Below are 26,053 nucleotides of genomic sequence, written 5' to 3'. Positions count from 1 at the left end.
TTTTTCTAGTTGCTGTAAATGTAAGGTTAGGTTGGTTATTTGATGTTTTTCTCATTTTTTTGTGGTAGACTTGTATTGCTATAAACTTTTCTCTTAGCATTGCTTTTACTGCATCCCATAGGTTTTGAGTCGGCGTGTTTTCATGATCATTTGTTTGAAGGTATTTTTTGATTTCTTCAGTGATCTCTTGGCTATTAAGAAGTATATTTTTTAACCTCCATGTGTTTGTATTTTTTTATAGTTTTTTTCTCCTGTAACTGATATCTAATCTCACAGCATTGTGGTCAGAAAAAATGCCTGATACAATTTCAATTTTCTTAAATTTACCAAGGCTTGATTTGTGACCCATCCTGGAGAATGTTTCCTGTGCACTTGAGCAAAAAATGTATTCTGCTGTTTTGGGATGGAATGCCCTATAAATATCAATTAGGTCTATCACGTCCAGTGTGTCATTTAAGGCTTGTGTTTCCTTATTAAATTTCTGTCTAGATGATCTGTCCATTATTGTGAGTGAGATATTAAAGTCCCCTACTGTTATTGTGTTACTGTCTATTTCCTCTTTTATAGATAATAGCTTTGCCTGATTATTGAGGTGTTCATATGTTGGTTCATATTATATATTTATAATTGTTACATCTTTTAGGATTGATCCTTTTATCATTATGTAGTGTCCTTTCTTGTCTTTTGTAACAGTCTTTATTTTGAAGTCTATTTTATCTGATATTAGTATTGCTACTTCCACTTTTTTTTGATTTCTACTTGCATGGTATATCTTTTTCCAGCCCCTGACTTTCAGTCTGTTTGTGTCCCTAGATCTGAAGTGGGTCTCTTTTAGACAGTATATATATGGGTCTTGTTTTTTTTCAATCCATTCAGCCAGTCTGTGTCTTTTGGTTGGAGCATTTAATCCATTTACATTTAAGGTAACTATTGATATATATGCTCCTATTACCATTAACTTTATTGATTTGGGTTTTTGTTGGGGTTTTTTTTGTTTTTTTTTTTAGGTAAGAAATGGATTTATTCAGACCCAGAGAGAAGCACACTCCACAGACAGAGTGTGGGCCACTGCAAAAGGCAAGTGCCTTAGGTTTGTTTTTGTAGATCCTTTCTTTCTCTTTTGTTTCCTGTCTAGCTGCTGTTAAGTAGCTTCAGTCGTGTCAGACTCTGCGACCCCATAGACGGCAGCCCACCAGGCTTCCCCATCCCTGGGATTCTCCAGACAAGAACGCTGGAGTGGGTTGCCATTTCCTTCTCCAATGCATGAGAGTGAAAAGTGAAAGTGAAGTCACTCAGTCATGTCTGATTCTTCACGACCCCATGGACTGCAGCCTACCAGGCTCCTCCGTGCATGGGATTGTCCAGGCAAGAGTACTGGAGTGGGGTGCCATTGCCTTCTCCTTCCTGTCTAGAGAAGTTCCTTTAGCATTTGTTGTAAAGCTGACTTGGTGGTGCTGAATTCACTTAATTTTTGCTTGTCTGTAAAGCTTTTGATTTCTCTGTCAAATCTGAATGAGATCCTTGCTGGGTAGGGTATTGTTGGTTGTAGGTGTTTCCTTTAATCACTTTAAGTATATCCTGCCACTCCTTTATGGCCTGCAGAGTTTCTGCTGAAAGATCAGCTTTTAACCTTATGGGGATTCCCTTGTGTGTTATTTGTTGCTTTTCCCTTGCTGCTTTTAATATTTTTTTATTTGTGCTTAATTTTTGTTAGTCTGATTAATATGTGTCTTGGCATGTTGCTCTTTTTGGATTTATCCTGTATGGGACTCTCTAGGCTTCCTGGACTTGGATGGCTATTTCCTTTCCCATGTTAGGGAATTTTTCAACTATAATTCCTCAAATATTTTCTCATACCCTTTCTTTTTCTCTTCTTCTTCTGGGACCCCTATAAGTCGAATGTTGGTGCATTTAATGTTGTACCAGAGGTCTCTGAGACTGTCCTCATTTCTTTTCATTCTTTTTTCTTTATCCTGTTCTGCTTCAGTTATTTCCACCACTCTATCTTCCAGCTCACTCAGTTATTCTGCTATTGGTTCCTTCTAGTGTATTTTAAATTTCAGTTATTATGTTGTTCATTGTTGATTGCTTGTTCTTTAGTTCTTCTAGGTCCTTGTAAATTATTTCTTACATCTTCTCAATCCTTGCCTCCATTCTGTTTATCTGTGCCTCCATTTTATCTCCAAGGTTTTGGATCATTTTTACTACCATTACTCTGAATTCTTTTTCAGGTAGACGGCCTATTTCCTCTTTCTTTGTTTGGTCTGGTGGTTTTTACCATGCTCCTTCATCTGCTGCATGTTTCTCTGTATTCTCATTTTGTTTAATTTACTGGGTTTGGGGTCTCCTTTCCACAGGCTGCAAGGTCTCAGAAGGTCTCTGGACCTGCTGTTGGTGATGTGGGATCAGCTCTGACTGAGATCTGGCCTTACTCCAACTTGTACTTGCTTCCAAAGTCCACAGTTGCCCCCAAAGCTCACAGTCTTAAGCCAATTGCAGGGATTTAATCTGCTGCATCTGCTGCTGCAGGAGTGAATTCCCTTCCTCTTCTTTGGTCACACAGCTCCTGGTGTTCCGCTTTGGTTTTGGCCCCACCTCAGCATGTAGGCCACAGACAAGAGGAGCCTAATAAGGCCAAGGCTTATTAGGGCTCACTTGCTCAGTTGGGCTAGGGAGTGTGAGGGGCAGGGCAGACACAATGAGGGAGTGCCTGTGGCAGTAGAGACCTGCTGGAAGTTGCTAGAGTCAGAGGTGGGTCATGTGCTCTCCCAGGCGAACTGACCCTGGGTCCCTTGGAAGAACCAAGTTGTGGATAATGACCTGCACCCGCTCACAGCTTGGTAGCCACTGTGGCAGCCATCACAGCCACCTCTGGTGTCACAGACCATATCCTTGTGCCATCCCCCACCTCCTTTGACACTCGTGCCATCCTTGATGGCAGTAGGTCCATGGGCATGCCCACCTCTGGGGTCACAGACCACAGCCGGCTCATCCCACCTTATGACACTTACAAAGGCACGGTCCTGCAAACTGTGAGCACTTGGAGTTAGATGGTCCCAGTGGTGATGATCTCTTGCCTCTCTGGCAGGCCCAGGCTTTTCCCTGGGCTCTTTCTGCGTGTTGTACTAGTCCCCTCAGAGTAACTTAATGGCAGGCAACCCCAGTCCTCATCCTGGGGTCCGATTCCTGAAGCCTGAGCCTCAGCACCCAACCCCTACTTGCTGCAGTGGGCATGCAAACTGCTTCTCAGCTGGGAAGTGCTGGTCAGCAACAATCTCTGTGCTGAATTCTCTCCCATTTGCCTTCAGAGCACCTGTTACATTCTCCTCTGAGGTTCCGAAGCTCCTGTGAGGGGGGTTCAAAGAACTTTGCCTCCTTCACGACTCTCTCCCTGAGGTGCAGGATTCCTCCCATTTTCCTTGTCTCTATTTTTTTTCTGATTGCTGTTTCCCTACCACTTTATTCAAGATTAGCTATAGAGACTAGCTTGCCTTTTTGGAAGGCTGAAGCCTTCTGGCAGCATTCAGTAGATGTTCTGTAGGATTTGTTCCACGTGCAGCTGCATTTTTCATGTATTTTGGGGGAGAAAGAGGATCTCCACATTTTACTCCTTCACCATCTTCAATACCTCCCTTCCTGTTAATATAAACTTTTGCTTGAGCATTTTTAATTGGGCAGTAGGTAAATGATCACATTCCTTTTTTAAAAAAAATTATAGATTATAAATAAGGGCAAAGTTTCCTACCACGCCAGCCACAGCCCCAATCCTTTTGCCCTTTCCCCGTAAGCAGCTGGTTGTCTCTTTTGAAACCTTTTTCCTATGCCTGTATACCCTCCCCCTTACACACACAGAATAAAGTATTGTTTTTAGTGCATGGGTGTGTGTTTCAGAATAAATTGTTTCATACTCTGTATATTTGCTTTTTTTTGTTTTAGCACTTACTGTGTTGTAATCTACTTTTTTCCCTCAACATCATGTCTTAGAGATCTAAGGTACCACATTTTAGAAAATGGGCAGGTTCATTGTTTTATTTTGCTGCATAGTATTCTATAGTGTGAATTTACTAAATTTATCTAGCCTTTCTCAAGTTGATGGAGCCTTAGGTGATTTCTAGTTTGGGCCATCACCAGTGATAATGCTGTGCTTACCCCTGTACGATTTTCTTTGTACACATGAAAAATGTTACAAAGTGCATCCAAAATGCCTACACCCATGTATATGTTTCTGTTATGAATATGATCTGCTGTAATAAGCAAGAAATTTGTTAAACAAATAAGGGTTGTTGGGTTTTCCCCCCTCTTTTCTGAAGATAAGGAATAACTGGGATTGATTTAGTTGTGTGGTGATGCACCCTGAGATCCAGGCTCTCTAACTTTTCACCCTGCCAACTTAGTATGTTGTCTAATATCCTCATCCTTGGTGCCTCATACTCACCATATGGTTGCAACAGCTCTGGACATCTCTTCTGGGATCAGAGCTAGAAAGGGGAAGAAAGAAAGATCATAGCCATATAAGTTCCTTCTTATCAGAAGTACAAATGCTATCCAAGAAACAATCTCAATGAATTTCCACTTAGGTATCACAGGCCAGAACTAGGTCCCTGACCTCTCCTACTGTAATGGAGACTCCGAAAGAGGGAAGAAGCTTGTCCTGATTGGCTTAAACCAATTCTTCACAGTCTGATTGCATATTAGATTCATGTGAAAGTGAAAATGTTAGTCACTCAGTCATGTCTGATTCTTTGCAACCCCATGGACTATATAGCACACAAGGCTTCTCTGTCCATGGAGTTCTCTAAGCAAGAATACTGAAGTGGAATGCCATTTCCTTCTCCAGGAGATCTTCCCAACCCAGGGATTGAACCTGGGTCTCCTATGTTGCAGGCAGATTCTTTACCATCTGAGCCCCCAGAGAAGCCCATTAGCCTCATAGGTGAGCTATTTAAAAATACCCATGTCTGGACCCCACTGCCAGAGGTTTTGATGTAATTTGGTCTTGGGTGAGTTCCAGATACTGGTGTTCTTTAAAAACTCCCTGTATGACTAAAAAGTCAATCAGAGTTGAGAACCAGTGGCTTACACCAGTCATGATCTTCCTCCTGGGGCTGAGATTTATCAGCTAGGATTAGATTCAGTGCAAGTGGCCATGTGCAACATAACCACACCCCACATAAGAAAGGGGTTTACTTCTTGCTCACATAAAAGTTCAATGATCGTTGATTCAGGGCTAGATTGGCCTCCATCCTGTCCGAGGCTCAGACTTCATTATCTTGTAGATCCACCATGCAAGGTCTCCATTCCCAACTTTATTCAAAACAGTTATTTCAGCTCCAGCCACCATTTATGTAGTCCAGCCAGCAAGAAGAAGGACAGGGGAGGAGAGCCGAGGCCCAGTCCTTTAATGACACTTCCTGCCATTTGCACACACCACTTCTTCTCTCCTCCCACACGATACAGAAAGCAATGTGTCAGTCTTAGTCTGCAGTGCTTTCATTTCAGAAGGTCTCCTCTACCTTAAGACAATAAGCATATTTTCCAATGTTTTTTCAAATGCTGTAATGGTCATTAATTTATCTGAAATGTAGTTTTATATAAAATGTGAAATATAAATATCTAACTTTATTTTTTTTCTGAAAGTTTAGCTAATTGCCCCAGTATCATCTATTATCTGTTCCTCCAGATAAGAACTTCTACTTTTATCAAATATTAAATTCCCACATATATATTAGGTCAAACCATGTGAAACTGCTGATATCTATCACTTCACTGGAGCTTTATTTTCTTAGTTATACCAGTCACTATTAGATGTCGTATTTTTTTCTTTGATTTTTGTCTGTGTCTGCCGCTTGAATGTAAGTTCAATGAGGACTGGAATTTTGTCATTTTTGTCAACCTGGGCTCATATGTATCTGCTAAATGAGTGAATGAAATTTATCTCTATGTTTGTTAATACATATTGATAAACATTTTAATGGCTGAGCCATCCTTATATGTTAGAAAAACTTGGTTAAAATATAGTATTCTTTAAGTATACTGCTCTATTTGATCTGTTAAGATCTATGTAAGTCCTTTGCATCTGTGACTTTAAAAGAGCTTGGGTTTCTCTTTTATTTGTTTCTGCTGCCACAATCCAACCTGGGTGTTAGGACTGAGAATCAGGAATTTTCAAAGAGACAAGCATGGCCTGGAAGCAGACATGGAGTAGGAACTACTAGGAAAAGCAACCGGCCATGAGCCCTGGGTGTCCCTGCACAGTCTTCCTGGATATGCCAAGGATGCAGGGTCCTAATGGCTCTTTGCCATTTCTCAGGCTTGTGTTTGCAATGAGGGATTGACTAACACCCTCCTCTAGGACAAAAAGCAGTCTTACTTATTTCCTGCTATAAAGCAAGTGGGTTCTCCAAGTTTGGTGTTCCTCAGATGCAACATAAACCCACTGTATGCACAGCATCTACTCGGGCCCTTTGTGTTGCCCCTGTGGGACTTGGGGGGTGGGGCAAGGGAGCCAGTGTAAACATTATGCCTATGCTGCTGACTGTGAGTAATAGAGTCCTTTGTCTCTGTCCTTAGAATCATATCTTGGCCAGCATCTATGAAGCAGTAAGAGGCTAATTATTGACTTATCAGCAGGGTAAACTCAAATGCCAGACCCTGACAGTTTTGGCAATGAGGATAGGGTGCTGATAGGGGTATGGCTTGTGGAAGAGGAAAGATGAGGACACTGTGGACCATATCAGGGTATATGCAAAGACTCGCTGGCACATGTTAGTGAATCAGTTCAGTTCAGTTCACTCGCTCAGTTGTGTCCGACTCTTTGCAACCCCATGAATTGCAGCACGCCAGGCCTCTCTGTCCATCACCAACTCCCGGAGTCTACCCAAATCCATGTCCATCGAGTCAGTGATGCCATCCAACCATCTTGTCCTCTGTTGTCCCCTTCTCCTCCTGCCCCCAATCCTACCCAGCATTAAGGTCTTTTCCAATGAGTCAACTCTTCGCATGAGGTGGCCAAAGTATTGGAGTTTCAGCTTCAACATCAGTCCTTCCAATGAACACTCAGGATTGATCTCTTTTAGGATGGACTGGTTGGATCTCCTTGCAGTCCAAGGGACTCTCAAGAGTCTTCTCCAACACCACAGCTCAAAAGCATCAATTCTGCAGCGCTCAGCTTTCTTCACTGTCCAACTCTCACATCCATACATGACCACTGGAAAAACCATAGTCTTGACTAGACAGACTTTTGTTGGCAAAGTAATGTCTCTGCTTTTTAAATATGGTATCTAGGTTGGCCATAACCTTCCTTCCAAGGAGTAAGCGTCTTTTAATTTCATGGCTGCAATCACCATCAGCAGTGATTTTGGAGCCCAAAAAAATAAAGTCTGACACTGTTTCCCCATCTATTTCCCATGAAGTGATGGGACCAGATGCCATGATCTTAGTTTTCTGAATGTTGAGCTTTAAGCCAACTTTTTCACTCTCCTCTTTCACTTTCATCAAGAGGCTCTTTAGTTCTTCTTCACTTTCTGCCATAAGGGTGGTGTCATCTGCATATCTGAGGTTATTGATATTTCTCTCGGCAATCTTGATTCCAGCTTGTGTTTCTTTCAGCCCAGCATTTCTCATGATGTACTCTGCGTATAAGTTAAATAAGCAGGGTGACAATATACAGCCTTGACGTACTCCTTTTCCTATTTGGAACCAGTCTGTTGTTCCATGTCCAGTTCTAACTGTTGCTTCCTGACCTGCATACAGGTTTCTCAAGAGACAGGTCAGATGGTCTGGTATTCCCATCTCTTTCAGAATTTTCCACAGTTTATTGTGATCCACACAGTCAAAGGCTTTGGCATAGTCAATAAAGCAGAAATAGATGTTTTTCTGAAACTCTCTTGCTTTTTTGATGATCCAGCGGATATTGGCAACTTGATCTCTGGTTCCTCTGCCTTTTCTAAAACCATCTTGAACATCTGGAAGTTCATGGTTCATATATTGCTGAAGCCTGGCTTGGAGAATTTTGAGCATTACTTTACTAGCATGTGAGATGAGTGCAATTGTGTGGTAGTTTGAGCATTCTTTGGCATTGCCTTTCTTTGTTAGTGAATCCTCTCACTCAAATGGTGAGCAGGATGAGGGTGGCTAGAGTGAGGGTCTCACATTGTCCTACCTGTTAGTGAGGCTAAGCAGTGAGAGGCAGGATTATAAAAAGCCACCTGAATGGTGCTTTGGTTCCTGCTCACTCTAACCCCATGCAGGAAGAGGAGGGATATTATGACAATGGGGCAGAAAGCTGCACAGACCCACCCAAAGGTCAGTGTGGATGAGGCTGCTGAATCAAAGGGTCCCAGTATCTGAGATAAATGGTATCAGCTAGGATGTTTGGAACAGAGCTTTAGATGAGCCCAAAACATGACAAGTTTATCTGATTGAGCCCCACGGATGGCATTCAAATCCAAGGTGAACAAAAATCTTTGCTTACTGGCATAGATCTGCCCTTTGATGCTGTGTTCCCCATCCCTCACTCCCATCCACACACCACACTCAGCTGCTTTGATGAAAAAGCGAAGTATGCTGAGAACTTCATGGAACTGAGGATCTCAAATGCTTACAGCCCCGTAGAACTCAATGTCCATGTCACCATCTTACCCTGTCCTGTGGATGAATGCAGGCAGAGGTGGTTGAAGTCACCAAGGGATGCAATGTGGAGTGGGGGCAAAATGGTCCTGGGCTTGGGTTCTCTCTGGACTGATGCTGGAGATTCCTAAGGAAGGAGGCAGTGGCACATCAACCCTGAAAAGAGGCAAGAGAAAATGAAAGTCTTCCAGCTGCCCAGCCTCCTGCCATGAGCTAACATCCCCTATCACCCAGCACTCCCTGCTCTCCCTTCAGGAATACCATGATCTCCTAAAGCTGTTGTGATAGCTCCTGGCCCATACATACTAAACTCCTTAGTCTGTTTTCCCATAAGGTGAAAATATCTGTTGCATTTCTCTTTAAAACTTTTTAAAATTAATTTGTTTTATTATTTTTATTTTTGGCTGTTGCTGTGCACAGATTTTCTCTAGTTGTGGTGAGTGGGGGCTACTCTCTAGTTGTGGTGTTCGGGCTTCTCACAGTGGTAGCTTCTCTTGTTGGGAAGTGCAGGCTCTAGAGTGGAGGCTCAGTAGTTGTGGCGCACAGGCTTAGTTGCTCCTAGGCATGTGGGATCTTCCCAGACAAGGAATCAAACCCTGCATTGGCAGGCAGATTCTAAGCCACTGAACCACCAAGGAAGTCCTTATTGCATTTCTATACATTAACAATGAACACTCAGAAAGAGAGAAATGAAAAAGTAAGCCTATTTACAATTGCATCAAAAAGAATAAAATACCCAGGCATATATCTAACTAAGGAGGTAAAAGACTTGTTCTCAGAAAACTATAAATCACTGATGAAAGAAATTGAAGATAAGACAAATGGAAGGAAAGATATACCATGTCTATGTATTGGAAGAGTTAATATTGTTAAAATGACCATACTACCCAACACAATCTACAGATGCAGGGCAACACCTGACAAAATACCAATGACATTTTCCACAGAATTAGAAAAAATAATTGTAAAGTCTGCATGGAAGCACAAAAGATCCCAGATAGCCAAAATCTTGAGAAAGAAAAGCTAGTGTCATCAAAATAGTTTGATACCAGCACAAAAACAGACATTCTGATCAATGGAACAGAGTAGAGAGCCCAGAAATGAACCCACACTTATATGGGCAGTTAATCTACCACAAAAGAGGTAAGAACATACAATGGAAGAAGGCTCTTCAATAAATGGTATGAGAAGAATGGACAGCTACATGCAAAAGAGTCAAACAGGACTACTCTCTCACACCATGCACAAAGATAAATTCAAAATGGATTAAAGACTTAAATATAAGACCTGAAACCATAAAACTTCTAGAAGGAAACATAGGCAGTACACTGTTTGACATAGGCCATACTAACATTTGGGGGGATATTTTTCCTCAGGTGAGGGAAACAAAAGCAAGAACAAACATTTAGGACTACATCAAACTAAGAAACTTTTGCACAGAGAAGAAAAATGTCAACAAAACAAAAAGGTCACCTACTAGATAGGAGAGAATATTTGCTCAACATCACTTAATCATCAGGGAAATGCAATTCAAAACCACAGCGAGATATTACCTCGCACCCATCAGAATGGCTACTATAGAAAAGACAACAAATACTCTTGTTGGCAAGGTTGTGGAGAAAAAGGAACCCTTGTATACTGTTGTTGGGAATATAAATTGGTGTAACCACTATAGAAACAGTATGGCGATTCCTTAAAAAAATTAAAAATAGAACTACCATATAAACTGTGTAAGAGTTGGACCATAAAGAAGGCTGAGCACTGAAGAACTGATACTTTTGAACTGTGGTATTGGATAAGATTCTTGAGATTCCCTTGGACTTCAGGGAGATCAAACCGGTCAGTCCTATAGGAAATCAACCCTGAATACTCATTGGAAAGACTGATGCTGAAGCTGAAGCTCCAATACTTTGGCCACCTGATGGAAAGAGCCAACTCATTAGAAAAGACCCTGATGTTGGGAAAGATTGAAGGTAGGAGGAGAAGGGGATGGCAGAGGATGAGATGGTTGGATGGCATCACTGACTCAATGAACATGAGTTTGAGCAAACTCCAGGAGATGGTGAAGGACAGGGAAGCCTGGCATGCTGCAGTCCATGGGATCACAAAGAACCAGACAAGACTGAGTGACTGAATGACTGAACAAAAAAAACCATATAAACTAGTAATTCCATCCTGGGTATTTATCTGATAGGAACAAAAACATTAGTTAAAAAAGACATATGTCCCCGTACATTATAGCATTATTTACAATAGCCAAGATATGGAAGCAATCTAAGGTTCCATTAATAGATGAATGGATAAAGAAGATGTGGTATATGTAAGAAAAGGAATATTATTCAGCCATAAAAAAAGAATGAAATCTTGCAATTTGCAGCAACATGTATGAACCTAGAGGGTATTATGCTAAAGTGAAATGTAAGAGAGAGAAAGACAAATACTCTCTGAATTCCCTTAAATGTGGAATCTAAAAAACAAAACAAATGAACAAACATAACAAAACAGAAACAGAGTTACAGATACACAGAACAAACAGGTGGTTGCCAGAGGGGAGAGGGGAGGAGGCAGAAAAGAAATAAGTGAGGGAGATTAAGAGGTACAAATTCCAGTTGCAAAATAAATGAGTCAGGGGAATGAAATGTACAGTATGGAAGATATAGTCAATAACTCTGGCCTCCCAGAAATGGGCCTGGCAGAGGTGCGACCTTAAACCAAGGAGGCAGAGCTGAGACTGGGTTTAAATTTTTGAAATTAAAGTAGGTCTACATGTTAGGTCTTTTCTTGTAAGTAAATAGAAAGAATTAGGTGCTAGATTTCTGAAAAGTTCGTTGTTGAGGGCCTAAGAGATTTGGAACCATTGCAGACCAATATGGTGAGTTCAGGGTTGATAACATCCTTCTCTAAACAGGAGATCATGAGTAACTTTCTGCCGGAGGGAGGGTGTTATGAACTTCTCATTGTTACAGGCAAAAGATTTGAGGACCAGATAACAATGAATCTAACAAAGTACAAACCAATGAGAGAGTATGTACAAAGGATTAACCTAGAAGCTCGTTCCAACGAGATGGCGACGTTCTTGCAGGGGGAGCTTCATGTCTCTAAGTTCTTCAGCCATCCCAATACCCTGCCATATCAAGCCACTTTTATTGCAGATAATGAGCTGTGGGTTGTCACACTATTCAGGGCATATGGCTCTGCAAAGGACCTCTTCTATACACACTTCATGGACGGCATGAATGAACTGGCCATTGCTTACAGTCTGCAGGGGGCGCTCAGGGTCCACTACACCCACCACTTGGGATGCGTGCACTGGAGAGTCAAAACCAGCCACTTACACTCTGATCTTACACAGCAACTCAGCACGATCAGTCCACCGGCAGTAGCAGCACAGTACTTTCTCAAGTACTGAATCAAGGTTCTGCCTTGGCTCAGCTCATAAGTCCTCTGGCAGAATCTTCAGGTTTATGATGCCAAATTTGACATTGCAGTGTGAGAATCACGGCCTGTGAAGTGGCTGATGGCCACGTCCCCTTTAAAGATATGCCCGCCACCTAGATGCTGCCGGAGAAGCTGAACAGCACAGTGCCCTGCCTGCTGCACACCAGCACCAACCTCCCTGAGGAGCTGACCATGAGCACCTCGCACTCAGCAGCCAGTTATGGCCTGAGTGACAACCTGGCCACCAGCACTCCCGGGACCTCCAATGGCGACTCGCCATCCCACGCTTATCACCACAACTTCTCACCCCATTTCCTCCACTTTGTGGAGCAGTGCATTCAGTGCAACCTGGATATAAGACCAAGTGCCAGCTCCCTCATGAACAATTCTTCCTTTAAGCAGATCGAGCGACATGCCTCAGAGGCTTTGCCTAAGTTACTTCATCCTGTCACCCCCAAAACCAGTTTTGAAGGCCGCTGGTCTTTGGATCACAGTGAAATCTTTGGCCTGGTACCAAACCTGGAAGAGCTGGAGGTGGACGACTGGGAGTGCTAAGCCTATGAAGAAGGTACACATTCTCCATCTGGGGCCATGTGAGCTTCTGGGACCCTTCCAGAGGGTTGGCCACATTCCCACCCTCCTAGGGGGCAGATTGGGCAGAAAGGACATTTCTGCCAGGAGAGCCTGCTGCTTGCTGACTAGGAAAGAAATTCCTGGAGAGAAACTTTATTGCTCCAAGGCTTTTGAGACATGAGGGAATTCCAACAACCAGGGATCAAGAGGGGCCAAAGAGATGATATTCTCAGTCCTGCGAGCTCAAGTGACCTGACCTCTTCAGAAGGAAAAGATGCTGTTCTGGCCACAGGGGACTGAAGTCCAAGCCCAGGTTTTGACTCATCCACCCAGGGAACTGTGTGACTTCTTCCCACTCTGGCTCTCGTATCAGCCTTGTTCCATTCTTCTCCCCTGCTCTCAGATCCTATAGGACCATGGAGGGGCAAGTAATAAGATGCCCTCCCCTCAAAAAGGAAAGGAAAGTCAAGTCGCTCAGTCGTGTCCAACTCTTTGCAACCCAATGGACTGTAACCTGCCAGGTTCCTCCATCCATGGAATTTTCCAGGCAAGAATACTGGAGTGGGTTGCCATTTCCTTCTCCAGGTGATCTTCCCAACCCAGGGTTCGAACCAGGGTCTCCCACATTGCAGGCAGACTCTTTATCATCTGAGCCACCGGGGAATTCTCCCTCCCTTCAGATGGCTCTCTAATGACTGAAGGGAAGGGTATTTTTTCTTTTTAAAGCACTAGGTTAAGGCTAGGGCAGTCCATCCTCATCCCACTTTTCGCTTGGGCCCTGACACCTAAAACCTTCCCTTGGTTCATCTGTGTAGCTCAGTCCTTTCCCAACACGAGCCATTTTACTGCCTCCTGCCAGCTGCCATGGTGCTTCTTCCAGTGGCCATAATGTCTTGCCTAGCTTGAGGGCCTAAGTCCTTATGCCATGTTACATTCACTGCCAGAACAAATGAAAACTTCCAAAGATTCCAAAAAGAAAAACCTCTGTGATATCCTTACAAGGTGACATACTGTAACTAGACTTTTATTTGTGGTCATTTTGAAATTTACAAATATCAAGTCCGTTTGTTGTATAACAGGAACTAACATAGCGTTATAGGTCAATTATACTTCAAAAACAAACAAATTCATAGAAAAAGAGATCAAATTTGTGGTCAAGAGGGGGTAGATAGAAGGCAAATTGCATGACAGTGATCAAAAGGTACAAACTTCCAGCAGTAAGATAAATAAGTACTCAGGATGTATACACATTAAATATAATTAACATTATAATATGTTATATATGAAAGAGAATAAATTCTAAGAATTCTCATCACAAGGAAAAAAATTTCTATTTCTTTAATTTTGCATCTCTATGAGATGATGTGATAATCATTTCACGATGTAAGCTTTACACCTTAAACTTATACAGCACCAAACATCAATTATTAATATATCTCAGTGAAGGTACAAGAAAAAAATATGATCCGATTTCAACTGATGGGCTATGACAAAGTTTGAAGTGGGGACAGGAAATTAAATTGACCCTACAAGTGAGTCATGCGTGCTGTGCTAAGCCATTTCAGTCATGTCTGACTCTTTATAACCCTATGGACTGTAGCCTGCCGAGGTCCTCCATCCATGGGATTATCTAAGCAAGAATACTGGAGTGGGTTGCCAAGCCCTCCTCCAGGGGATCTTCCCAACCCAGGGATCGAACCTGCATCTCTTAAGTCTCCTGCATTGGCAGGAGGGTTCTTTACCACTAGCGCCACCTGGAAAGCCCCACAGGTGGATCTTTTGAGGTCAACTCAATGTACTGTTGGGGCTGCCGCTGCTGAAAGTGTAATTAGTACTAAAGTTTGTACAGATTTGTACTGTGAATGCCCATAAATGTCACAGGGGATTCACTCTTTCAGGGACTGCTGTGTGTACAGAGTTGATTCCTGAATCCTCTAGACAACCCAGAAGAAACCCCATAAGCTTCCAAGAAGAGAAAGGGAAATGGGGAAAAGTCGATTCAATGGCTGTGATTACTCAGAGGAGACCAGTTTCCTGCACAACGACATCACCTTTCGGACATAGTCGGTACCTCCCTTTTGGCTTTTTTTTTTTGACTGTGCCATGCAGCATGCGGGATCTTTGTTCCTCAACCAGGAATCAAATGAATCTGTGTCCCCTGCATTGAGACAGTGGAATCTTAACCACTGGACTGCCAGAGAAGTCTCTCTTTTTGGAACCTACTAATTTCTTACTTCCTGACCCACGCTCAGTTGTGTCCAACTCTTTGCAACCCCATGGACAGTAGCCCACCAAGCACCTCTGTCCATGGGGATTCCCCAGGCAAAAATACTGCAATGGGTTACGTGCCCTCCTCCAGGGGATCTTCCCCTCCCAGGGATGGAACCCAGGTCTCTCACATTGCAGGAAGATTCTTTACCACATGAGCTGCCAGGGAAGCCCAACTGATCCATAGAGGTCTATGTGACTGGGGAGGGGTAAACTTGGATCTGGGCTTCCCTGGTGGCTCAGATGGTAAAGAATCTGCCTGCAATATGAAAGATCCAGGTTTAATCCCTGAGTTGAGAAGAACCCGTGGAGAAGGAAATGGCAACCCACTCCAGTATTCTTGCCTGGAGAATTCTATGGACAGAGGAGCCTGGCAAGCTACAGTCTGTGGGGTTACAAAGAATTGGACACAACTGAGTGACTAACACACACAAATGTGGACTTGGTGGCTATCCGTGGAAGGACAAAAAAGGTCTTGCTCAGTCAGTTCAGTCACTCAGCCATGTCTGACTCTTGGCGACCCCATGGACTGCAGCACACCAGGCCTCCCTGTCCATCACCAACTCCCAGAGCTTGCTCAAACTCATGTCCATCAAGTCGGTGATGCCACCCAACCTCTCATCCTCTGTTGTCCTCTTCTCCTCCTGCCTTCAATCTTTCCCAGCATCAGAGTCTTTTCCAATGAGTCAGTCCTTCACATCAGCTGGCCAAAGTATTGGAGTTTCATTTCTTTTAGTATTGACTGGTTGAATCTCCTTGCAATCCAAGGGACTCTCAAGAGTCTTCTCCAACACCACAGTTCAAAAGCATCAGTTCTTTGGTGCTCAGCTTTCTTTATAGTCCAACTCTCACATCCATACTTGACTACTGGAAAAACTATAGCTTTGACTAGATGGACCTTTGTTGGCAAAGCAATGTCTCTGCTTTTTAATATGCTGTCTAGGTTGGTCATAGCTTTTCTTCCAAGGAGCAAGTGTCTTTTAATTTCATGTTTGTAGTCACCGTCTGCAGTGATTTTGGAGCTCAAGAAAATAGTCTATCACTGTTTCCATTGTTTCCCCATCTGTTTGCCATGAAGTGATGGGACCGGATGCCATGGGTCTTAGTTTTTTTGAATGTTTAGTTTTAAGCCAACTTTTTCACTCTCCTCATTCACTTTCATCAAGAGTCTCTTTAGCTCCTCTTCACTTTCTTCCATAAGAGGAGTATCATCTGTGTATCTGAGGTTATTCATATTTCCCCTAGCAATCTTGATTCCAGCTCATGCTTCATCCTGCCTGGCATTTCACATGATGTATTCTGCATTTAAGTTAAATAAGCAGGGTGACAATATACAGCCTTGATGTACCCCTTTTCCAATTTGGAACCAGTCCATTGTTGCATGTCCGGTTCTAACTGTTGCTTCTTGACTTGCATACAGATTTCTCAGGAGGCAGGTAAGGTGGTCTGGTATTCCCGTCTTTTGAAGAATTTTCCACAGTTTGTTTTTAGTCAAAGGTCTTGCTAGTCAAATGGAAATGCTATACAGTAAGTCCCCTACATACAAACCTTCATGTTGCAAACTTTCAAACATGCAAATATGCACTCCGTGTACAATCACGTGTCTGGCATACACTGTCATGTGCAAGTATCCTCTGTGAATGGCTGTGCCTTTGTTTACTTTACTGAACAGTACTGTATAGAGTACAGTAGTACAATATCTGTATTTCAAGGCCCGGATGTCGAAAAGCAAGTGTAAAATCAGCAGTGATGTAGCTGGTGCTGCTAAGAAGTGCCAAGTGATAACAATGGAAACAAAAGTGAAAATAATTGAGAATGGAGCAAGGCAAAAAGATGGTAGACATGGCTAATTCTTATAACATGAATCATTCAACCATTGGCACAATTCTAAAGAACAGGGACAAGATCATGGAACATGTGAAGTCTGCTGAGCTAATGCTGTCAACAATAATATTGAAGAAGTGTGGAAGTGATGAAGGAAATGGAGAAACTTCTCACTGTGTGGATGCAGGATAAGCATCTGTATCGAGTCCTGCTCAGCTTAATGCTGATTCAAGAGAAAGCTAAAAGTTTTTATGAAGATCCGGAGAAGAAACATGGTGAAGAATCAGCGGGCGCATCTTTTCCTGCCAGTCATGACTGTTCTCATCAGTTCAAGGCTAGAGCCAACCATCAGTAAGTAGCAAGGTAGCAAGTGCAGATATGGTAGCTGCCTAGGAATTTCCTGAAACACTTTGAGAAATTACTGATGAAGTTATGTGTTTACCCGACTAGTGTTTAATGTGAATGAGATGGGACTGTCCTGAAGAGGATACCAGACCGAAGTTACATCAGTGAGGAAGGAGGAAAAGATGATGCCAGGCCCTAAAGCAGTAAAGGATAGGCTAACTCTGTTGTTTGGTGGCAGTGCTGCTGGGGATATGAAGCTGAAATCTCTCTTACTTCATCCTTCAGAGAACTCAAGAGCACTTCCTACTATGTGGAAGAGTAATGCCAAAGCCTGGGTTACACAGGCCATTTTTCAGGACTGGTTTTTTCAGGGCTTTATCCCATTTTCCAGGATATTATCCCTGGGGTACAGAAATATTACTTGGAGAAGGACATTCCATTCAACATTCTTTTGCTACTCAACAATGCTCTCGGCCACCCCCATTCATGGATGACTTTCATCCCGATGTTGAAGTAGTACATCTGCCACTGAATACAATGTCGCTCATCCAACCTAGGGACCAAGGAGTTATAGGGACTTTCAAGAAATATAATTTATGTCACACTTTTCATCAGGCAGTAAGGGTGAGTGATGAATGAGGAACAACTTTGTGACAATTTTGGAAGAACTATAGCATCTACAAGGCCATAAAAAAAGTGACTTTGCTTAGCATGAGGTTACAACCATCACCATGAATGGGGTTTGGAAGAACCTTTGCGCAAAGTTTGTTCATAATTTTTGTGGATTTGAGAAGGTGGATAAGGAGACCAAAGAGGTCTTCAACAACTTAGTGATCTTAAGCAAGAAGCTGGAGCTAGGTCTTCAAAAGGATGACTTCATTAAACTCCTTGTGTGCAACCTGAGGAGCTTGCTAATGAAGACCTGATGGAATCGGAGGCCTAAAGAAAGGATGAAGAGAGACAGAAGGAAGAAGAGTAACTGAAGAACCAAAGAGATTCATGATGCAGTAATGGCAAGGGGATTTTCTTTATATGAAGAGACACTGTTAGTTTTTGAGGCACCGGACCTAGATGTAGAATGGTACATGAAGGTTGCAGCAGCCATTCAGAATGCAATCCAGTGCTAAAGAGTCATCTATGAAGAGAATAAAAAAAGAGCTACTACCCAGATATCCCTGCGTCATTTTTTCAAGAGGGTAGGTTGAACTGAATCCAGCAAAGAACCCAAACCTGTGCCATCAATATCAGGTATGAGTGAAATTGCATCTTGCCCTCTTCAGCTCCACCATCTCCCACCTTCTCTCCCTCCTCCAGTCAGTAAGTCTTCTTGCCTGTTCACTCGATGCCAGCCACTGTGTGCCAACTGTTAAACTGTACTACTGTACCTTTCAAGGTTTTCCCTGATGGCTCAGCCGGTAAAGATTCTGCCTGCAATGCGGGAGACCCAGGTTTAATCCCTGGATTGGGAAGATATCCTGGAGAAGAAAATGGCAACCCACTCCAGTATTCTTGCCTGGAGAATTCCATGGATAGAGGAACCTGGTGGGCTACAGTCCATGGGGTCACAAAGAGTCAGACATGACTGGGTGACTAATACTTTGTACCTTTCAAGGTACTGTACTATGATTCAAAATATTTTCTTTATTTTCTGTGCTTGTTCTTTTATGTATTATTTGTGTGAAAAGTATTATAAACCTCTTACAGTATGGTATTATATAGTGCATTGTGTCAGTTGGATACCAAGGCTAATGTTGTTGGATTTGCAAACAAATTGAACTTGTGAATGTGCTCTCAGAATGGAACTCATTTGTATGTAGGAGATTTGCTGTATTTAGGAGCATACCTGACCTAGCTCTAACATTATCTGGGTTTTATATGAAAGGGTGGCAGTAATCCCTTTGGGGAAAACTTTATTCCTCACTTCATCACCTGAAGCATAACTGCTAGCTCAATGGGGCCCTCAATTCACAGAAGATCTGCTAAGTGCCTGCTTGGTTCATTGGTGGCTCAGCTGACACCAGCGATGTCCATGTTCAACCTCAGCACCTGCTATGCAGAATCAAAACCAGGCATAGTCATTCTGTTCAATGGGCATCACTCAAGGCAGTGCTCATAGTTCTGGCCAATACCTCCCCTGATGAAAATTAGTACACTTTTACTGCCTTTTGTACAGTTGCCAATGGCCTAATTGTCTTGTCTGAAAGACTGGCAAGTTGAAGACATTCCTCTTTGGAACTACAAACTATGGCAGCAAATTCAGCTGCCAACCAGATAATCTGGCTCTCTCATGGAGATGCCCATGGTTAAGGGCCCTTCTTTAATAAGGCCAACTTAAATCATGCTGCTGACTCAGCCTGTACCACCCATATAACCACCATGACTGCCTGGATCCATCATTGCACCAGATGTGGCAACACATCCACCAGTATGAATGGGCCATAAAGTAAAGAACTATATGTTTCTGATGCAGAAAGCACCACTTCAAACAGACTTGTGACACCTCCCAAAAGTTAAACTGTTTGTCTTATAGTAAAGAGGCTATACTGCGCAGGGTTTGCTCCACCTACTCCTGAATGATTGACTATCCCAGACCTTTGACCCCTCCTCTGGACTATTACTGGTGCCTCACTACTCTGCAGCACATTTTCAAGTTACAGTGTTGCTGTTCTAGTTTGATCAGGAGACTATGGCCACACCATTGTAGCCCTTGTAACTAAGCCATGTTGTTTTTGGCTTTCAGGTCATCTACAGCCTAGCAACAGTGCACACTTTGTTGCAAAAGCCACCCAACAATGAGTCAAGGTATCCAATGGCTATGCCATACTCCCTACAATCTGCCAGTGTCCTGTATTGTTGAGCACTGGAATGGCCTCCTCAAAAATATACTCAATCAAAACCTACGGGATGCAGCAAAAGCAGTTCTTCTAAGAGGGAAGTTTATAGGAATACAATCCTACCTCAAGAAACAAGAAAAACATTGAATAGACAACCTAATTTTATACCTAAAACAACTGGAAAAAGAACAAAAAAACCCCAAATTAGTAGAAGGAAAGAAATCATAAAGATTCAAGCAGAAATAAATGAAAAAGAAATGAAAGAAACAATAGTAAAGATTAATCAAACTAAAAGCTGGTTATTTGAGAAGATAAACAAAATTGACAAACTTTTAGCCAGACTCATGAAGAAAAAAAGAGAGAAGAATCAAATCAACCAAATTAGAAATGAAAAAGGAGAGGTTACAACAGACAATGCAGAAATATAAAGGATTATAAGAAACTATTATGAACAACTATATGGCAATAAAATAGATAACCTGAAAGAAATGGACAGATTCTTAAAAAAGTTCAATCTTCCAAGACTGAACCAGGAAGAAACAGAAATTATGAACAACCTAATTACAAGCACTGAAAGTGAAGCTGTGACCAAAAATCTCCCAAAAAACAAAAGCCCAGGACCAGATGGCTTCACAGGAGAACTGTATCAAACATTTAGAGAAGAGCTAATGCCTATCCTTCTAAAACTTTCAAAAAATTGCAGAGGGAGGAACACTTCCAAACTCATTCTACGAGGCCACCATCACCCTGATACCAAAACCAGACAAAGACAACACAAAAAAAGAAAACTACAGGACAATATCACTGATGAACATAGATGCAAAAATCCTCAACAAAACTTTAGCAAACAGAATTCAGCAACACATCAAAAAGCTCATACACCATGATCAAGTTGGGTTTATTCAAGGGATGTAAGGATTACTCAATATACACAAATCAATCAATGTGATACACCATATTAACAAATTGAAAGATAAAAACCATGTGATAATCTCAATAGATGCAGAAAAAGCCTTTGACAAAATTCGGCACCCATTTATGATTAAAACTCTTCAAAAAATGGGCATAGAAGGAGCCTACCTCAACATAGTAAAGGCCATATATGATAAGCCTACAGCAAACACTATTCTCAGTGGTGAAAACTGAAAGCATTTCCCTTAAGATCAGGAACAAGACAAGGGTATCCACTTTCACCACTATTATTCAACATAGTTCTGGAAGTCCTAGCTACCACAATCAGAGAAGAAAAAGAAATAAAAAGAATCCAGATCAGAAAAGAAGAAGTAAACCTCTCACTGTTTGCAGATGACATCATACTGTACATAGAAAACCCTAAAGATAGCATCAGAAAATTAATAGATCTAATCAGTGAATTTAGCAAAGTTGCATGATACAAAATCAATACACAGAAATCACCTGCATTTCTATATACTAACAATGAAAAATGAGAAAGAGAAATTAAGGAATCAATCCCATTCATCATTGCAACAAAGAATTAAATATCTAGGAATAAACTTACCTAAGGAGACAAAAGAACTGTACACAGAAAATTATAAGACACTAATGAGAGAAATCAAAGATGACATAAATAGATGGAGAGATATTCCATGTTCCTGGGTAGGAAGAATCAATATTGTAAAAATGACTATACTACCAAACACAATCTACAGATTCAATGCGACCCCTATCAAATTACCAATGGCATTTTTCACAGAACTAGAACAAAAAATTGCACAATTCATATGGAAACACAAAATACCCCGAATAGCCAAAGCAGTCTTAAGAAAGAAGAGTGGAGCTGGAGGAATCAACTTTCCTGACTTCAGATTATTCTACAAAGCTACAGTCATCAAGACAGTAGGGTACTGGCACAAAAACAGAAATATAAACCAATGGAACAAGATAGAAAGCCCAGAAATAAACCCATACACCTATGGGTACCTTATTTTTGACAAAGGAGGCAAGAATATACAATGGGGCAAAGACAGCCACTTCAATTAATGGTGCTGGGAAAACTGGACAGCTACATGTAAAAGAATGAAATTAGAACACTTCCTAACACCATACACAAAGATAAATTCAAAATGGATTAAATGCCTAAATGTAAGACCAGAAACTATGAAACTCTTAGAGGAAAACATAGGCAGAACACTCGACAACATAAATCAAAGCAAGATCCTCTATGAACCACCTCCTAAAGTAATGGAAATAAAAACAGAAGTAAACAAGTGGGACCTGATTAAACTTAAAAGCTTTTGCACAGCAAAGGAAACTATAAGCAAGGTGACAAGACAACCCTCAGAATGGGAGAAAATAATAGCAAATGAAACAACTGACAAAGGATTAATTTCCAAAATATACAAGCAGCTCATACAACTCAATATCAGAAAAACAAACAACCTAATCAAAAAGTGGGAAAAAGACCAAAACAGACATTTCTCCAAAAAAGACATACAGATGGCTAACAAACACATGAAAATGTGCTCAACATTGCTCATTATTAGAGAAATGCAAATCAAAACTACAATGAGATATCACCTCACACTGGTCAGAATGGCCCTCAGCAAAAAGTCTACAAACAATAAATACAGGAGAGAGTGTGGAGAAAATGGAACGCTCTTGCACTGTTGGTGGGACTGTAAATTGATACAGACACTATGGAAGACAGTATGGAGATTCCTTAAAAAACCAGGAATAAAACCACCATATGACACAGCAATCCCACTCCTAGGCACATACTGTGAGGAAATCAATATTGAAAAAGACACATGTATCCCAATGTTCACTGCAGCACTATTTACAATAGCTAGAACATGAAAGCAACCTAGATGTCCATCAACAGATGAATGGATAATGAAGTTGTGGTACATATACACAATGGAATACTACTCAGCCATAAAAAGGAACACATTTGAGTCAGTTCTAATGAGGTGGATGAACCTAGAACCTATTATACAGAGTGAAGTGAGTCAGAAAGAGAAAGACAAATATCATATTCTAATGCATATATACGGAATCTAGAAAAATGGTATTGAAGAATTTATTTACAGGGCAACAATGGAGAAACAGACATAGAGAATAGACTTATGGACATGGGGAGAGGGGAGAAGAGGGTGAGACGTATGGAAAGGTAACATGGAAACTTACCTTACCATATATAAAACAGATAGCCAACGGGAATTTGCCGTATGGCTCAGGAAACTCAAACAGGGGCTCTGTATCAACTAGAGGGGTGGGATGGGGAGGGAGATGGGAGGGAGGTTCAAAAGGGAGTGGATATATGTATACCTATGGCTGATTCAGGTTGAGGTTTGACAGAATACAACAAAATTTTGTAAATCAATTATCCTTCAATAAAAAATTAATTAATTAAAAATAAATAAACTCAAACACTTCTGACTACTTTCTTCATCTCCTTTTGGTCCACACACCTCACTGCTACATGCTCAGTCTTTGTTGCCACATTCAGGCTTTCTCTAGTTGCAGTAAATGGGGGCCACTCTTTGTTGTGGTGCTTGGACTTCTCATTGTGATGGTTTCTCTTGTTGCAGAGCACAGGCTCTAGGTATGTGGGCTCAGTAATTGTGGCGCATGGGCTGAGTTTCTCCGAGGCATGTGGGATCTTCCCAGACTAGGGATCAAACCCGTGCCCCCTGCATTGGCAGGAGGACTCCTAACCTAACTCCTAACTCCAGGGAAGTCCCATGCTAAGTCGCTTCAGTCGTGTCTGACTCTTTGCGACCCTATGGACCGTAGCCTGCCAAGTTCCTCTGTCCACAGGATTCTCCAGGCAAGAATACTGGAGTGGGTTACCATTTCCTTCTCCAGGTCTATTGATAGTAGCCTTAATTAAATTCTGATTGAGACAGACTGAGCAGATTTAGTCTCAGTCTCTATTTGATCAGATTAATGACAGTGGTGAATGGAGTGGCATATTCATGTAAATAGTCAAGTTCAGACAACAACGTGTAGGTCAACTGTTGAGAGAGTTTAGATACCATTGACCCTGTGTACATTTTTATGTGGCATGCCAAGAATATAAGGTCCTGAGCACTCTGCCTGCACTATTTCTCAGGGTGTGTGTGCAGACAGCAACCTTGAGGAATAAAGTAATATCTCTCTCCAGGACAAAGAGCTTGCTTATTGTCTTCTATAAAAGAAGTGGGTTCCCCATTCTCCTGTCCCTCAGATGCAACACAAACCCTCTGTATGCAGGGAATCCACAGGGCTCCTTCACATTTTTCCTATGGGACTTGGGAGCGGGAGCAAGAGGAACTGATGAAAACGATGCTTTTGCTACTTGCTGTGCTTTGAGTACTTTGCTGTTCTTTGTCTCTGATCCAGGAATCTCAGGTCTTCTACCAGCATTCATGAAACAGTAACAGGTAAATCAATTAGCTTGAAAATGGGGCAAAATCAAATTCCAAGTAGTTACATGTAGTGAGGTGAAAGAATAACAGTAACTGCTAGAAGGGGACTTAGAAGAAAGGGTGTCTAAGGGTGTTGGTTTAGTCTGCTCAGGCTGCCATAAGAAAATACCAAAGGCTTGGTGGCTTAACCAAAGAGATTTATTTTCTTACAGTACTGGAGGCTAGGAAGTTCAGGATCAAGGCACTAATCAATTCAGTTTCTGGTGAGTGAAACTGAGCAGGAGCCTATAAAGCCTCCCCAGTGGCAGATCGCTCTGTGTTCCCCAGTTCCTGTTTGTAAAATGAAGAAAATAAAAAGAAGCAGGGGCTTTTGGTCACCTAGGCCTTCCCTGAATTCCAAGGAGCAGACTCAAGTAGTTACTATTCAGAGAAGCGAGGGAATGCTGAGAATAAAGGAAAATCAGTCAAACAAGAAAAGTAATAATAACTTAAGCAATAGTTCAGCCGTAGAACAGTCACAGGACCCCTAGCTCCTCCTCAAGGGGTAAAGGTAACAATCTGACACATATTCTTGAGTTGTTTTACTCAAGCTGTTTTACCCGCCGCCCGCCCCCCCACCCCGCCCCACCCCACCCCACCCCGCCCCACCCCGGCCATAGAAACTGCTGACCACAAGCATGAAGATCTCAGACTTGTTAGAATCAGGAGATAAATGACAAAGATTCTTGAAACACCCTGCTACCTCACCACTAACCAATCAGAAGAATTTCCATGAGCACATCATGCACCTTGCAACCCTCACTGCAATGTTGCCTTTAAAAACTCTACCCTACTGCTACTAAATCCCACTGCTGGGCATACACACCGAGGAAACCAGAATTGAAAGAGACGTGTGTACCCCAATGTTCATCACAGCACTGTTTACTATAGCCAGGACATGGAAGCAACCTAGGTGTCCATCAGCAGACGAATGGATAAGGAAGCTGTGGTACATATACACAATGGAATATTACTCAGCCATTAAAAGGAATACATTTGAATCAGTTCTATTGAGATGGATGAAACCGGAGCCCATTATACAGAGTGAAGTAAGCCAGAAAGAAAAACAACAATACAGTATACTAATGCATATATATGGAATTTGAAAGATGGTAACGAAAACCCTATATGCAAGACAGAATAAGAGACACAGATGCATAAAACAGTCTTATGGACTCTGAGGGAGAAGGTGAGAGTGGGACGTTCTGGGAGAATAGCATTGAAACATGTATATTATCATATGTGAAACAGAACACCATTCCAGGTTCAATGCATGAGACAAATGCTCAGGGCTGGGGCAATAGGATGACCCAGAGTGATGGGATGGGGAGGGAGGTGGGAGGGGGGTTCAGGATGGGGAACGCATGTAAACCCATGGCTGATTCATGTCAATGTATGGTAAAAACCACTACAATATTGTAAAGTAATTAGCCCCCAACTAAAATAAATAAATTTATTAAAAAAAAAAACAAAACTCTACCCTAAAAAACGTCAAAGAGTTTGGGTCTTTTAAGCATTAGCTACCCATTCTCCTTACTTGGTGCCCTGCAAATAAAGGCTGTACTTTCCATCACCACACTCAAATGTCAGTAGATTTGCTTTGCTGCACACCAGGAGAGCAAATCCGAGTTTGATCTGATAACATGAGGACTCTTCCTGGCTTGCAAATGACTGCTTTCTTGCTGTGACCTCACATGAGGCAGAAAACGCTGTTATTTCTTTCTCTTCTTATAA

At 41.9% G+C, this 26,053-nt stretch overlaps 1 pseudogene; it reads left to right on the top strand.

The window, feature by feature from the left end:
• Positions 1–11,542: 11,542 nt before the first annotated feature.
• On the top strand, positions 11,543–12,536 carry LOC145533042 (STE20-related kinase adapter protein alpha-like; annotated as a pseudogene).
• The last annotated feature ends 13,517 nt before the right edge of the window (positions 12,537–26,053 follow it).

This window comes from Giraffa tippelskirchi, chromosome 13 (assembly GCF_054371585.1).
Source record: "Giraffa tippelskirchi isolate mGirTip1 chromosome 13, T2T-mGirTip1v1.2.pri, whole genome shotgun sequence".
Lineage (NCBI taxonomy): Eukaryota > Metazoa > Chordata > Mammalia > Artiodactyla > Giraffidae > Giraffa > Giraffa tippelskirchi.
This window is presented reverse-complemented; position numbering and strand designations above follow the sequence as displayed.